General features: G+C 54.9%; 1 protein-coding gene across 1 annotated transcript in view; it reads left to right on the forward strand.

The window, feature by feature from the left end:
• Positions 1-15570: 15570 nt before the first annotated feature.
• Positions 15571-16448, forward strand: part of ZSWIM8 (zinc finger SWIM-type containing 8) — a 114624-nt gene continuing 113746 nt past the window's right edge. The window contains exon 1 of the mRNA XM_074999745.1: positions 15571-15734. The gene's annotated coding sequence lies outside the window, so the exon portion shown is untranslated. The remainder of the gene's footprint in view (positions 15735-16448) is intronic.

Consider the following 16448-nt stretch of genomic DNA (forward strand, 5'->3'; position numbering starts at 1 on the left):
TGGGACGTCGCCAGGCACGGCCCCCCTCTCAATCGGGGATGACCCCCAGCGGGAGTTGGTCAGCCCCCGGACGCCCCGGGACAGCTGGTGTTCCCATTATGCCCTCCCTCCCTTCTTGGACCCAAAGACCCTACCACCATTCCCACCACCCCGTTGGTGCCTGCCGCCAAGTGCGTGGGCACCGTGCCCCTAACCCCAACTCTCCTTCCACTGCCCGTGGAAGTTCCCCCTCCCGAGATCTCCTCCGCTGCCATCCCAGGCCCTATTCCCACCCTGGCCCCCTTCTCTACCCCCACCCCTGCTCCCCTCTCCAATCAATGCCCCATCCAAAAACCTGTAACCCTCCTCCCTCGAGGCCCTCCCCTTCCCCCTCTTCCGCCACTCCTGCCCCTTCCTCCTCCCCCCGCTCCCCCTCCCCCTCCTTCAGACCCTTTCCCTCCAAACCTCATCCTCCCCCCACCCCGCCCCTCAACACTTGTCCACCCACGTCTGCCCCCAAAGCTGTGATCGACCGGGAGGCCTTTGCCGTACCACCCACTCCCAGCACCTCCAGGGCTGCTCTTCCTCTGCCGCCCCCATCCCTCCCGAACTTAGACCCTACTCCCCGCTTTGACCTTTTTTCCGGCCGCGGGGCCTACAAGAAAACGGGGCTGACGGATCTCCGGCACCCTAAAACCCCAGCACCCCATGCGCTGGTGGGCGAGATACACCAATTCTTGGACGACGTCCGCGGGTCCAAGAAGAAGGTCGCTCTCGTCCTCCAGCGCTGGGGTCACTTCCACGCCATCCTGGAGTCTTTGAGGGCCCTTCTAAAAGAGGGCAGGGAGACCGGGAGGAGGGACGCCACGTCCTACCACCGGGCCCACGGCTTCCATGAAGCTTTAATTACCTTTGGCGTCGGTCACAGCTTGCTGCGTGGCCCCACAGGGGCCGTCGGTGCTCCCTCCAGCGAGGATCCTCCCCAGCCCTCCAAATGGCGCCGATCATCTTTGCCTCATTAAATGCCAGGGGCTGCGGGTCGGGCCTCCGCAGGTGCCGAGTACTCTCTTTCCTCTGGGAGGGGGGGTACTCGGTCACCTTCTTGCAGGAGACCCACACTACTCTGGCCACCGAAGCCAGCTGGCGGCTGGAGTGGGGAGAACGGGGTCCACCTTAGTCACCTCTTGGCCCATTGGGCCAGGGTAGCAACCCTGTTTTCCCCAGACCTGCAGCCCGAGGTGCTGGGGAGCGTTGAGGTCGTGCTGGGCCGCCTGCTGTATCTCCAGGTGCGGGTGGAGGGGCTGGCCCTCCACCTCGCCAACGTTTATGCCCCAACATCTGGCCCGGAGAGAACATCCTTCTTCCGGCAGGCGGCGGCCTTCCTCAACTCCATCGATCCTCACGAGTGCTTGGTCCTCAGCGGGGATTTCAACTGCACCCTCGAGGAGCGGGACCGTACGGGGACTGAGCAGTGCCAGGCCGCTGCGGATGTCCTCAGGGAGCTTGTCAATCATCGCTCCCTGGTGGACATCTGGCGCAGCCCCCACCTGGACAAGGATACCGTCTTTACCTACATCCGAGTGGTGCGCCACAAATCTGTACGCTCCCAGTTGGACCGCATCTATATTACTTGGCCACACCTTTCCCGAGCCCACTCCTCCAGCGTGCGGCTGGCCCCCTTCTGGGACCACAAGCTGGTGGCCATGAAGGCTTCCCTTTCACCGGGGAAGCAGGGGTCAGCCAAGTGGTATTTTAATAATAGCCTGCTGGGGGATGTGGGCATCATGGTGTCCTTCCGGGAGTTCTGGCTGGCCTGGTGCAGGCAACGGTGTGCCTTTCCCTCGGCACGGCGGTGGTGGGATCTGGGAAAGGTGCGCACGCGTCTCTTTTGCCGCGACTATACCCGGGGGGCCAGCCGGTGGCAGGATGCGTTGATAGGACAGCTGGAGCGGGAGGTTCTTGAGCTGGAGAGGTGCCTGGCCACCAGCCCCAGGGATCCACCCCTCTGCGGCATGTACTGGGAGAAGCGGGACAAGCTCAGGGCCCTCGATGCCCTTCGGGCGCAGGGGGCCTTTGTGAGGTCGCGGATCCAGCTCCTCCAGGAGATGGACCGCGGCTCCCGCTTCTTCTACGCCCTGGAGAAAAAGAGGGGTGCCAAGAAACATATCCTCTGCCTCCTCGCGGACGATGGCACCCCTCTTACGGATCCGGCGGAGATGTGCAAGAGGGCTCGCGCCTTCTACGCCACCCTTTTCTCCCCGGATCCGATCGACACCGATGCCTTCAGAGTGCTTTGGGACAAACTCCCTTTGGTCAGCACAGGTGACTGGGACCGGTTGGAGCTTCCTCTCACTCTGGCCAAGCTCTCGGAAGCCCTCTGTCTCATGCCCACCAACAAATCCCCGGGCATGGACGGGCTGACCGTGGCGTTCTACCGCGTGTTTTGGGACGTCCTCGGCCCAGACCTGCTCAGCGTCTGGGCCAAGTCCTTGCAGAGAGGGGTCCTCCCCCTGTCATGCAGGTGGGCCGTCCTCACCCTGCTGCCCAAAAAGGGGGACCCCCGCAACCTTCGGAACTGGCGTCCCATCTCGTTCCTCTGCACGGACTCCAAGATAATCGCCAAAGCCATCTCCCATCACTTGGGGTCCGTGCTGCAGGACGTGGTCCACCCTGACCAGACCTACACCGTCCCGGGCTGCACCATCTTCGATAACCTCTATCTGGTCGGGGATCTCTTGGAGCTTGGGTGTAGGAATCGTCTGTTGTTCGCCCTCCTCTCCTTGGACCAGGAGAAGGTGTTCGACAGGGTGGATCACGGGTATCTACTGGGCACTCTGCGGGCCTTTGGCTTCGGAACCCATTTCATCGGGTTTCTCCAGGTGCTGTACACTGCCTCAGAGTGTCTGGTCAAGCTCAACTGGACCCTGAACGCTCCGGTCAGCTTCGGGCAAAGGGTGCATCAGGGCTGCCCGCTGTCAGGCCAGCTCTATGCTCTGGCCATCGAGCCCTACCTCTGTCTCCTTTGGCGAAGGTTGACGGGGTTGGTGCTCCATGAGCCAGAGCTGTGGCTGGTCCTGTCGGCGTATGCTGATGATGTACTCCTCATGGTCCAGGACGTGGGAGACCTGGTGTGGTTGGAGGCCTGCCAAGCCATCTACTCGGTGGCCTCCTCTGCCCGGGTCAACTGGGTCAAGAGCGCTGGCTTGGTGGTTGGGGCTGGGTGGCAGGTGGGCCGCCTCCCGCCCGCATTTCAGGCCATTCGGTGGAGCACGGGTCCGCTGTCCTATCTGTGCGTCTTCCTATCTGCCACGCATCCCTCTCCGCCAGAAAACTGGCAGGGTTTAGAGGGCAGGGTGGCTGAGCGGTTGCGGAGGTGGACGGGGCTGCTCCAGTGTCTCTCCCTACAAGGGAGAGCACTGGTGCTTAACCAACTAGTCCTGTCCATGCTCTGGCACCGTCTCAACACCCTTGTCCCACCCCTGGGTTTCCTGGCCGCCCTCCAGAAGGTAGTTCTGGAGTTCTTTTGGCCAGGACTGCACTGGGTCCCTTCAGGGGTCCTCTATCTCCCCCTGGAAGAGGGAGGACAGGGCCTGACCTGCCTCCGCACTCAGGTCCATGTCTTCTGCCTCCGGGCCCTGCAGGGACTCCTCAACAGCAATAGTGCAGATAGTCCGGCGTGGAGCACACTGGTGCTCGCTTTCCTCCCTCGCTTCCGAGGGCTCCAATACAACCGGCAGCTCCTTTATCTGCCTTTGAGAGGCCATCTGTGAGACCTCTCGGAGCTGCCGGCCTTCCACCAGGACCTCCTCCGCACCTGGCGGCTGCTCGCAGTCTCCAGGCCCTTAGGGGCTGCCGCAGGGGAAGACCTGCTCGCGGAGCCCCTGCTACACAATCCCTACCTCCGTGTGCAGGCGGCAGAGTCCACCACGGTGTGCTGGAGGCTGGTCCTCGGTGGAATCACCAGGGTCGGAGACTTCCTGGACTACGACCGGGGAGACAGGATGGAGGCCCCGGCACTCGCCCAGCACATGGGGCTCTCCCCCCTTCGCTGTCCCCGGCGCGTACTCAAGGAGGTGAAGGCTGCCTTGCCACCCGCTGCTCACGTCTACCTACGCCGGGTCCTGCGAGAGGGTGCACCCTGCCCCCCTCTCACTCCTGGCCCTCCGGAGTTCTCTGTGGGCCCCCGGCTCCGTGAGCCTTCCTGCCCCCCTCCCCTGCATCATCCCAGCTGGCTGCACGCCTTGCAGCTGGTCCCCTTCCGAACCGCACCCCGACGTCATCTGTACACGCTCGTGCTTCACACGCTCCACTATCCCACCCTCATGTCCCGCCCAGACCACAAGTGGCAGGACCTTCTACCATCTTCGAAGGGTGGGGAGCCCCGGTGGGCCAGCCTTTATTCTACCTTGGTCCCGTGGCCCGCCGGGGACACTGGCTGGAGAATCCTCCATGGGGCGGTGAGCACGGGCGTTTACCTGGCGCAGTTCAACCCCCTCCCCGACACCTGCTTGTTTTGTGGCACGAGGGAGACCCTGGCGCACATTTACGTTGAGTGCGCCAGGTTGCAGCCCCTCTTCCGGCTCCTCCAGAACCTCCTGCTGAGGTTCTGGCTGCACTTCTCCCCGCACCTCCTCATTCTAGCACACCCCATCCGTGGCCCCAACTAAGTCGCGGGACCTCCTCGTCAGCCTCCTCCTGGCCATGGCCAAGGTGGCCATTTACAACACTCGGGAGAAGAGGCTGGCCGGGGGGGAGGCCTGCGACTGTGGGGCCTATTTCCACTCCGCTCTCTGCTCACGAATCCGGGTAGACTTCCGTGGGGCGGCGTCCACTGGCTCTCTCGACACCTTTGGGGGCAGTGGGCGCTGTCCGGGGTTCTCTGCTCGGTGTCCCCTTCTGGTTCCCTCCTTCTAAACCTTGGACCTCCACTCCCATCCCTGTTTTCTCCTGAGTTGTCCCCCGCACTTTGTTGGGGCCATGTCTTTTAATGGGCTCCCTCTCCCTTTAAGAGGGGCCTTTTAGTCGTGGGCGTGCTGCGCCCGCCCACTCCATGGACCTCCAACAGGACCCAGTATACTGTCCTTCTAGAAGGCTCTGGAAGCTTCCAGGTAAGGGTCTACCACCAGGTTTACCACAGTTGGATATTAGGAAAAAACTGCTTCCCCAGGCGGGTGGTGAAGCACTGGAATGCGTTGCCTAGAGAGGTGGTGGATTCTCCATCCATAGAGGTTTTTGAGTCCCAGCTTGACAAGGTCCTGGCTGGGACGATTTAGTTGAGGCTGATCCTGCTTGAAGCAGGGGGCTGAACTAGATGACTTCCTCATGTCCCTTCCAGCCCTAGGATTCTATAAGGGATAATATCAAACTGCATCCCTAAGCCAGAAGCCCTGATGCCTAAAACATCAGCTAGCCTGAGCCACCCCATGCATCCCAGCTCATTAGTTACCATCTGCGCCTTTGAGGTTCCACTTAAAGCACTAGGGGAAAATTAACAGCTCACTGATGATTAACATTCATGTGTGATGCAGGTACAGTCAGCCCACAAACAGTTACACAGGGCTGCTGCAATCGGGGGTTTACACAGCGTGTGTGACAGGGTAGTTAAGAAAGCTCTTCTAGACCCAACAAGGCGGTTCTGCCTGCTGGAATGGGTCTCCATGTAAGAGAAGGAAGGTGGAGCCGACTGTGACAAGCATATTGGCATGCCAAGCTCACTTAACTCCTCTGATGGCACACCGGCGGGTCCCATTTTATCTAGCCCCAGTACCCTTAACTAAACAAACCAGCAGTCATGTAGCACTTTAAAGACTAACAAAATTATTTATTAGGTGATGAGCTTTGGTGGGACAGACCCACTTCTGCAGATCCTAGCCTCACCACAACTTGTGCAGTGTCTGTCTGAAGACAAGCCCTGAGAAAGGCAGCCCTATTCAACCTGATCCCAAAGCCTGAGGCTCTAAGGCCCAGAAGAAAACACAAACTCTATCCTACTGGTGGACTCATTCTCTCTCTGCAGAAGCCAGTGATCTTCACCCTACCAAAGTACACAAGAGGTTACCCTCAGTTTAATCACAGTGACTGATGGTAGGCAGTGTTACCCGATCCATACGATGGTTTGGGGCAACCACCCCAGACCCTTTGGTTTGGGAGTCCTTGTGGTGGATGCTTCAACCATCCTATGGATGGGTCCCAGGGCAGCTCAGGGAAATTACCTGGATGCCTGGCACAGAGAAGCAATATGGGTCGGGCCCCCCACCCCTCCTTGCGGCAGTGGGAAGCAGAACACCCTGGCTGCATGGCACGGCACTTCCCGCCACCATGGAGAAATGAGGTGCAGCAGGCCGGGAGAGGAAGGCACGGTGGCGCAGAGGAGGCTGCTGGGGCACTCTGGTACCCACCACAGCACTGAATGTAGGAGGAGCCCTACCCTTGCTGCCTCTCCATGCCAGGCCCCCAGAATTTCTGGCCCCCATTGCTTGGCGGAAGGGCAGGGGTGGAGTGGGGGTGGGGCCTGCGGGGGAGTCCCCCTTAGGGACAGTCCTGATGGTAGGTTCTCAGAAATGAGAATTACTGCATTTCTTCTTAGCCCGGCTCACTGCAAAGAGAGATTTATTCCTAATCTGTCAGGAGCACTTGAGTCAACTCAACTGGAGACAGCCGCCTAGTTAGCGAAAGCTGTAAGCACTGAAAATAGAAGCTAATGACTTAAATCTAGGGATTCCTTGATCTCCCTGCAGGAGAGGAACCTCCCCTTCCCATTCAATGTGCTTTTTACCTGAATGTATCACAGCTACTTGATTACAGGTAAAAGGCTGACCTGAAATTATCCATGTAATTTTACAGGCAGTCCACATGGCTCAGGTTTGGAACAAACAAATACAAGAACTCATTTGTGTCCCCTAAACAGGGACAGAATGATGTCTGAGAATTTGGAAGTGCAAGTATAAATCCTACAATCCTAGGGCTGAAAGGGACCTCAAGAGGTCATCAAGTCCAGCCCCCTGCCCAAAGCAGGACCAAACCCAAATAAATCATCCCAGCCAGGACTTTGTCAAGCCGGGCCTTAAAAACCTCTAGGGATGGAGATTCCACCACTTCTCTAGGCAATGCATTCCAGGAGAAGGAGCAGCAAGATTATTCTAATGCTCTTTCCCTTTCTTAAATACTGTGGTACTGTGTGTATAGTCTCCTAAGAAGGAAAACTCGCCGACTAGTGAGTCATTTCCGCAGGGCTCTTTGTGGAATTTTCTCCTGAGGTGTGGAGAGAGGTGTTGAAACTGTCAGATGTAGTTTCTTGTGCTGTCCTCAAGAATAACTTTACTCGTTATCTATGGGGAGAACTTGATGGGGAAATGTGTCCCTGCCTCATGCAATGCATACAGCTGGAAAAATTAACAGAAAGGAACTTCCCTACTATGATGGTGGTTCATAATCACAACTGTATTACTCCCCTGCTGGCTAGAGGAGAAAGCAACACACACTGGATGCTCTGTACCAGCCTGAAGCAGCACATTTCTTGCCTGTTGAAAGGCTTTTCCAAACCTCTGGCCTCATGCCATCTGCCTAATGACTCTCCTTGCACCTTCCATGCTATCATCTCCCTGAGGGTCCCATGAAAACCATAAAACATCACTTCACTCAACAGTCCCATAACTTCCACTTTACGTGTCTGGAGATATAAGGAGGGGAAGTCTGTATGGGGCTACGCTTATTTTCCACAGGGAGAGAACATGCTGCAGTCCCCTTCTGTTATCCACAGTGCATCAGATGAAGGAAGGAAGTTCCATTCTCTCCCCTAAGAATTAGACTGTTTCCTGGTGTCTGATAAGCATGAGCAATGGGGCATGCAGCATGTAAGACTGGCCAGGATACCTACAAGTATCAGCAGGCTTTTTAAGTTGTGACACATTACATGCCCACCTATTTAATCAATTACTTTTAATGTACCTTAATATCAAGGCCCCATGTCAGACCAGAATCTGACCATCAGGGTTGTTTTCTGTGTACAGTTCCGTAAAAGTATGTCTTTTCCCACTGCCTCAGAACAAATACTCTGGTGTAGAGATTCTTCCAAGCAGACATAAAACATGCATGATAACTCCCCAGACTTATCTTGTAAGTTTCAACTGTGAGTTTTATTTCTTCAGACCCCCATAATCTTTTTAAGGCACAGCAGGTTCAAAAGAATGCTATCCATGACTATGTTTATTGTTGGCAGTATTGGTAAGGCTTCCCACCTTTGCAGTAGCTGGATGCACTTTGGAAAGCTGAGATTAAAAGCTAACAAGCTTATGCTCAGACCTGGAGCAGACATCAGGGCCACCAAGTGCTGCTGTCTTAAACTCCAGAAGAAAACTTTGTGACTGGGGTGAAAGCAGGAGCTACCACTTAGTAAAGATTCCTTTATTGACAGCACATGGCTATCAGACAGTGCATCCACAACACAGTTCAGGCGACAATGTACTTCTGACAGGAGAACACTCTAGATGTGAGGGCCAGTCAGGGAGGCTTCCTTGCCTTTAAGCTTTCTTCTGCCTAATCAAGGGACTGTTAACAAAACTGTTCTACTTGTTGCTAAAAAGAGAAGGATGTTTCACGTGATTCATGTCAGATGCCCTTGCTGTCATCCAGCCAAGGAATTTGGATATGCGTGATTTATCAAGTAATACCAAATCCACAGTGGTCAGGAAAACCACCTGATGAACACGCTAATCACAGTGGTGGTGGAATATGACTCCCAGGAAAGGATGCAAGAGGGAAAAAAAGGAAATATGATCGACCTCAGTTCTCCAGCTGCTGACAGGCTACAGCCCTTGTGACAATACACTCTCCTTCCAGCAGGAGAATCCTTTTCTTCTTGCTTTGCAAGCTAGGACAGAAGTCTAGTTCATTGTATTAAAGCTCAGAATTGGCACTTAATTTGTAATGAAAGAGGTGCTGAGGCCCAAGCAAACTTTTTCAATTCCTAACTGATGCAGCAAGTCCAGAGCTGCTGAGGATCTGAATTGCCAAGGCCTGGCACAAATTAAGTATTGCTCATAAAACAGATTTTCAGATGGTGTAGATTGGCACAGCTCCTGGGAAGTCAGTAAGACATAGCCGTTTAGTCCAACTGAGGATCCAGGCCCACATGTTCCGTTAAAACCAATCTTCTCTTTCTTCCCCTTGACACTGTACAAGGGACCATGCACAGTAATTACCCAATTATTTGACTGTATTATTAGCACAGAGTAATTACAGCAGCAATTGTTAATTAATAGCATCTCTTTCGCTAGCAAGAAAACAGGTCCAAAGAAATCTCTTTTCTCACAGAAAAAGTCTGCATAGTGGAGACTTGAATTATTGTGTAAACCTATCACTCTCTCATAAGGAAATATTTATTTAAAAGGATGGCTTTCTGTCCTTCAGAGACACACTTGGACTCCAATCCCAGACATCTTTATGTAGGTGCTGCTTTAGTTTAAACATAAGAATTTCATTTGAGATCAACAGGGATATTTGCATACTTGAAGATAAGCACGTGTCCAAGTATTGCAGGATTGGGGCCATTGTGAGGGGCTTTAATGGGAACCTCTGACAAGAGCAAAGCAGCCATATTAAAAGAACAAAAAAGCAGTCAAGTAGCACTTGAAAGACTAACAAAATAATTTCTTAGGTGATGAGCTTTTGTGGGACAGAGCCACTTCTTCAGACCATAGCCAGACCAGAACAGGTATGTTCTGATAGTATATAGGCTAGCACAGCTTTCTCTCAGTTGATATTAAAAGAATAAACTAACAGGCTATCAAGTAGTAAAAATCCCTGTAAAAGTAAGTATATGAATTTCCTACATACCCAGTCAATATCTGAGATACCTGCCAGTGAACAGTGGAAGAAATGTTTAGATTTTTTAGAGCGTAATACCACATTAGGTGGCATGAAATCCTGGACAGGTTCATCCTAATTGCCATTAGAACTGGTGGAGTATTGGTGGAGTCTCTCCAGCAACTATACACCACACCACAGCAACTCTAACCCAGGAGCCTACCCATCCAGCAAACCTTGGTGCCAGCTCTGCCCGCATATCTACACCAGCAGCACCATCACAGGACCTAACCAGGTCAGTCACACCATCACAGGTTCAGTCAGCTGCATATCTACCAATGTAATATATGCCATTATATGCCAGCAATGCCCCTCTGCTATACACATTGGACAAACTGGACAGTCCCTACGGAAAAGAATAAAATGCACACAAGTCGGATATCAGAAATGGCAATGTATAAAAACCCGTAGGAGAGCACGTCAATCTCCCAGGACACACAATAACAGATTTAAATGTAGCTATCCTACAGCAAAAAAATTTTAAAACCAGACTCCAAAGAGAAACTGCTGAGCTGCATTTCATCTGCAAATTTGACTTCCTAAGCTCAGGATTAAGCAAAGACTGTGAATGGCTGGTTAAATACAAAAGCAGTTTCTCCTCTCTTGGTGTTCACACCTCTAGATCAACTGCTGGTAGTAGGCCTCACCCTCCCTGACTGAGTTAACCTTGCTCTGGCCTGCCTATTTATACCTGCCTCTGCAAATTTCCACTACTTGCATCTGACGAAGTGGGTCTTTGCCCACGAAAGCTCATGCTCATACATTTCTGTTAGCCTGTAAGGTGCCACAGGACCCCTCATTGCTTTTGCAGATCCAGACTAACACGGCTACCCCTCTGATACTAAAAACTTTAAGTCGCTAAAATGATTGATAATGAGTGACTGATACATGTGCAAGCGGATCTGCTGAACAAAGCTTGTTTTGTTTTGTTTAATATGGTGATGCTCAGAGTAGAATGACCCTTCAAAAAGATACTTTATTCCTGCAAAGAGTGCTCTGGCTACACTGTCAAATCATTTGCCTAGCTTGGCACTCCACTCTGCTACACACATGGAGAGAGGCCTCTATGCACAAAGAGACTTACTGGAGCCAGAGCTCTCTTAGACAGACATTCTAACAGCTGTTAAAAAATCCCCCTCCCCCTTGTTATAGGCAGACTTCTGGCTAACCCCACGGTTGTGGACAGCATCCCTGCCTACCGGCAATCAGTTTCTAGTCCATGGGTAAGGTATTGACTACTGACACCAGAACACAATGAACTCACCCAGCAGCAGGACAGCTGCCAATGCTGAGGAATCCTACCAGTGCAGGGGCCTTGCCCAGCAGCAGAGTTGGAACTCTGCCCCATGTTCCCACATAAGAAGATCCTGTTAGCAAGAAGCAATACAAATTGTATTGCAACTTGCAGGAGGAGTTCTTCCTCCCCAAGGGCAGTGGGGCCTGGGTGCAAGAGTTGGAGAGGCCCTGGATGGGGATGTACCCCTGGGAAAGTGGGTGACTTCCATGTTTCAGGGCTCGGCCTGTGTCTGAAGTGTGACACTCCTAACGTGGGTGGCCAGGACCCAGGCTGTGGATCCTCTTCCAAGAGCAGTGGGGGAATGATGGAGGGAGGTGCACCGCTGTGGTTCCCGTGGCAGGGGGAAAAATGGCATCACTGCAGAGCGCCTGGGCGCGAGGGGCGCAGCTAAGTGGGATGAGTGGGGAGGAGCAAAAGCCTCAGGATGGAGTGGAGGGCAGGAAAGGGGAGAAAGCAGTGCCCGTCTTTCTGCACTTTGGGGAGCAGGATTGCCAACCTTCCACTGGCACAAACCGGAACCTCCCGGCACTGCCCTTATCCCCGAGGTCCTCCCTCCACTCGCTGCATTCCCCTTCCCTCAGAGGCTCGCTCTCAGCCTCCCCCACTTTCACTGGGCTGCAGCAGAGGATTGGGATATGGTGTGGGCGAGGGGCTTTGGATTCCATGTGCAGGATGGCGGCTCCAGGCTGGGGCAGGGCTGAGGGATTTGGAAGGCGGGAGGGAGCTATAGGTTGGGGTGCCGGAGGAGGTGAGGGCTATGGGGGTTCAGAGTGCGAGAGAGATCTCTGGGGTGGGACGGGGGTTGAGGTGCGGTGGGGCGAAGGTTCTGGGTTGGTGGTGCCTGGGTAACCCACATGCCTAGAGGTGTGGTTCACTCTCTCATGCAGTGGCACCTAGACCACTTACAGAGAGAGAGTGAGTCTCCTCTCCAGCCTCAGCTGAGAGCCAGTGGGCTTCTAGCTCAAACTGCAGAGGCTGCTGCACCGAGCTCCTGGGGTCCCAGTTTCAAGTCTGCCTGTCAGTGGTTACAGTTGCTCTGGGGTGGACCCGAAGGTGAGGGGTTTGGGATGCAAAACAGGCCTCAGGTTTGGGGAGGGGCTCTGGCCCAGGGGCTGAGATGCAGGCAGGAGTGTGGACTCTGTGGTGGGGCCAGAAAGGAGGGATCTGGGAGCAGGAGAGGGCACCAAGTTTGGTGGGGAGGGTTTGTGCTTACCTTGGGTGTCTTCCCTTCAGCAATGCTAGGACAGGCCACCTGGCTGCCTTGCTCTGGGGCACTGCACTGCTAGGGCAGGAGACAGATGCAGGAGGCTCTGAGGCATTCCTTTTGTGCGGCTAGCATAACCCCCCAGCTCCCATGGGCCGAGAACCCATCAGTGGGAGTGTGGAGCTGGTGCTCAGGAGGGGAGAAACATGCAGAACCCCATGGCCCCTGCCTGGGAGCTGAACCTGCTGGCTGCTTCCAGAGAACAGGATTGCCCTCCCCACCAAACTTGGTGCCATCTCCTGCACCCCAAATCCCTTCTTCCTGACCTTACCCCAGAGTCCACGCTCCCTCCTGCATCTCAGCCCCCAGGCCGGAGCACTCACCTGCCCAGGCTCTGCAGCATCAGGACTGGCTGGTTTGCAGGGAGCTGCCAGGGTCCCTTTTCCAGCAGGTGTTCTGGTCAAAAACTGGCTGCTTGGTCACTCTGTTGGGGAGCTTTGCCAGCCCTGGGTCCTGGCCAGCTGTCTGTGTGTGTGTCCACATGTATCCTGCTGGGGACAAGCTCTCCCTGCTGTACAGGTGGGACTGTGCCCCTTCTTCTCTCCTAGAATCTTAGGGAGGGAAGGGACCTCTGGAGCTCACAGAGTTCAGCCCCCTGCCTAAGTGAATCATCCCAGCCAGGGCTTTGTCAAGCCGAGACTTAAAAACCTCTAGGGATGGAGAATCCTCCACCCCTCTATGCAACGCAGTCCAATGCTTCACCACCCTGCTGGTGAAATAGTTTTCCTAATATCCAGCCTATGCCTCTCCTTCTAACTTGAGACCATTGCTCCTTGTTCTGCCATCTGTCACCATTGAGAACAGCGTCTCTCCATCCACTCTGGAACCCCACTTCAGGAAGTTGAAGGCTGCTATCGCATCACCCCTCAGTCTTCTCTTCTGCAAACTAAATAACCCCAAATCCCTCAGCTTCTCCTCATAGGTCATGTGCCCCTTAATAACTTTTGTTACCCTCTTCTGAACCTGCTCCAGTGCATCCACATCCTCTATAAACTGGGGGAGAGGGCGGAGGGGAGAACTGGATGCAATACTCCAGATGTGGCCTTACCAGTTCTGAGTAGAGGAGAATAATAGCTTCTCTGATCTGCTGGAAATGCTGCTCCTAATGCTCCCCAGTATGCTGTTAGCCTTCTTGGCTACAAGGGCACACTGTTGACTCATGGGGTACCCTGGATCACCCTCACTCTGAGCTGGTGCCAGGCAGAAGATTACAAATCCGAGCATGCACAGCGATCTTCCTGTTCCCCTGAGGGGTTACCTATCCCAGCATGCCATGGAGGGTCTGCTCCCCTCAGGAATTACCTATCCCTGTCTAAACAACGAGAAGTCCTGTGGCGCATTATAGACTAAGAGAATTATTGGAGCACAAGCTTTCGTTGGCGAAGACCCACTTTGTCAGATGCATGTAGGGGAAATTCCAGAGGAAGGTATAAATATACAGGTGCAAGAAAATAAGGGAGTACCAATCAAGAGGAAGGATGGAGTTAGCAAGGGCAATTCAGTCAGGGCGGACATGGACCACTTCAAGTAGTTGATGTGGAGTGTGAACACCAAGTGAGGAGAAACTGCTTTTGTAGTTGACCAGCCATTCCCATTGTTTGTTCAATCCTAAATCGATGGTGTCAAATTTGCAAATGAATTGCAGCTCTGCAGTTTCTCTTTGAAGTCTGTTTTTGAGTTGTTATTGCAGGATGGCTACTTTTAAATCTGACTGAGTGTCCAGGGAGATTGAAGTGTTCTCCTACAAGTTTTTGTATATTACCATTCCTGATATCTGATTTGTGTCCATTTATTATTTTATGCAGAGACTGTCCAGTTTAGCCAATGTATATTGCAGTGGGGCATTGCTGGCACATGATGGCAAATGTTACATTGGTAGATGCACAGGTTGATGAGCCCTTTGTGGTGTGGTTGATGTGGTTAGGTCCTGTGATGATATCGCTGGTGTATATATGTGGGCAGAGTTGGCACCGAGGTTTGCTGCAGGGATTGGTTCCTTGTTTAGCGTTACTGTGGTGTGATGTTCAGTAGTTGGTGAGAATTTGTTTCAGGTTGGTGGGCTGTCTGTAGGAGAGGACAGGCCTGCCTCCCCAGGCCTAAGAGTGAGGGAGCATTGTCCAGGATGGGCTGTTGATCACTGGAGAGGTGATGGCCTGTTGCGGTTTGTTATTTTTCTTTGTTTGGGCCTGCCTTGAAGCAGGTGGCTTCTGGGTATGCATCTGGCTCTGTTAGTCTGTTTCCTCACTTCCTCAGGTGGGTATAGTTGTTTTAAGAATGCTTGGTAAAGGTCTTGTAGGTGTTTGTCTCTGTCTGAGGGATTAGAACAAATGTGGTTGTACCTTAGTGCTTGGCTGTATACAAAGGATCACGTGGTGTGCTTTGGATGGAAGCTGGAGGAATGTAGGTAAGTATAGCAGACTGTGGGTTTTCGGTACAGGGTGGTGCGTGTGACCATCAAATATTTGCACTGTAGCGTTCAGGAAGTGGATCTGTTGTGTGGACTGGTCCAGGCTAAGGCTGAAAACTGTTGAGATCTCAGTGGAACTCTTCAAGAGCCTCCTTCCCATGGGTCCAGATGACGATGTCACCTGCGTAGCTCAGGCGGGGGGGGGGGGGGGGGGGGGGCACCAGACAACAGGAGCTGAGGAACAACCTCCAGATCTGAAGAAGTGGGTCTGTCTCCCGCAGGGGCGTCAGACATCCTGCAATGCGCGGGACTGGCCCGAATTTCCCGGACGAGTCCCACCTCCCGTGTTCACACACAGATGACCCGCTGGACACTTGTGCATAAAGGGGGGATGTGGGAGAAATCCCACCCTGCTGCTGGGGCTGCTGCTGGCACGGGCTCAGGCCCCAGCCGGCTCCCCGCTGCGGGGTCCCCTGCTCCTGGCTGGGGATCCTGCGGGAACCCCCCGCTCCCACGGCGGGGCCCTTCTCTCCCGCGTGCAAATCCGGCAGCCCGGCTCCCGAGCGAGCTCAGCCCCACGACGCGGAGCACGTGTCTCGGAACACGGCCAAGGCGCGGCGACTACCGGTCCCAGCATGCCGCGCGGGCGGCCGCTCGCCTCAGGGACTACCGATCCCAGCATGCCGCGCGAGCCCCGTCGCGTTCCCGCGGCATGCTGGGAGTGGTCGCGTCAGCCGGAAGCCGGAAGCGGGGTCGGCGGGTGACGCGGGGAGGCGCGCAGCCAGCGTACGCGCGGGGAGGGGAGTCCGGCCGCTGCCTGCGCCAGGAGAGGAGCCGGTGCCATGGGCCGCTAGCGACCGGCGCGGTCCCAGCCCCCACAGCCGCCCCACGGGCACGGGCCAGGAGAGGCTGCCGGCGCTCTGGTAGCCGCCCCGGGCTCCGCTTCTCCCCTCCGGCTCCCCTGGCTCGTGCGTCCCCCGCGCTGACCCCTGCGCACCCGCCGAGCCGCAGCCCCAGCCCTCTGCCCCGCCGCGGCACTGACCCCCGGAGCGCGGCTCCTCTCGTTCCCGGCCGGGGGTGGGGACTGCTGCTGGCCTCCCTCCTCCTCCTCCTCCTCCTCCTGCCTGGCACCGACCCCTGGGGCCGCCGCTCCTTTCCCACCCTGTGTACTGGTTCCTGGGGCGCGGCTCCTCCCCGGAGCCCTGCTCGCTCCGGCCGCCCCTTGACGCTGCTCCCTTCCGGCCTTCCCCTGCCCAGCTGGTGCCCACTTCGCTTTTCCCTCCACCCCGGGGCTGCTACTCCTGCGACAGCCTCCCCTGGCTGCCTCTCAGGCTGCGCCGAAGAGCATCCCCCATTGCAACCCTTCGCAAGAGCTGGAGTGGTTCTACATCTATTCAAATACAGGGACGTGCCCCCCCCCCCCCAGCTCCCCGCTGTTGTTTTTTTGTGATGGGGAGAAAGCATTTTTCCCCACTTGTAGTGGGAGAAAAGCACAACCTCAGGGAGATCTTAATCTATAGAAATATATTTTCCTAGTGTGAAACTTAAAAGAAACAAACCACCCTTCCCCCTCCCACATCAGGCTCTCTGGGTCACTTGCAGCTGAAACCATCAGACTTTCCTGGGTCTGTCAGACA

This window comes from Carettochelys insculpta, chromosome 7 (assembly GCF_033958435.1).
Source record: "Carettochelys insculpta isolate YL-2023 chromosome 7, ASM3395843v1, whole genome shotgun sequence".
In the NCBI taxonomy this organism is placed as follows: domain Eukaryota; kingdom Metazoa; phylum Chordata; order Testudines; family Carettochelyidae; genus Carettochelys; species Carettochelys insculpta.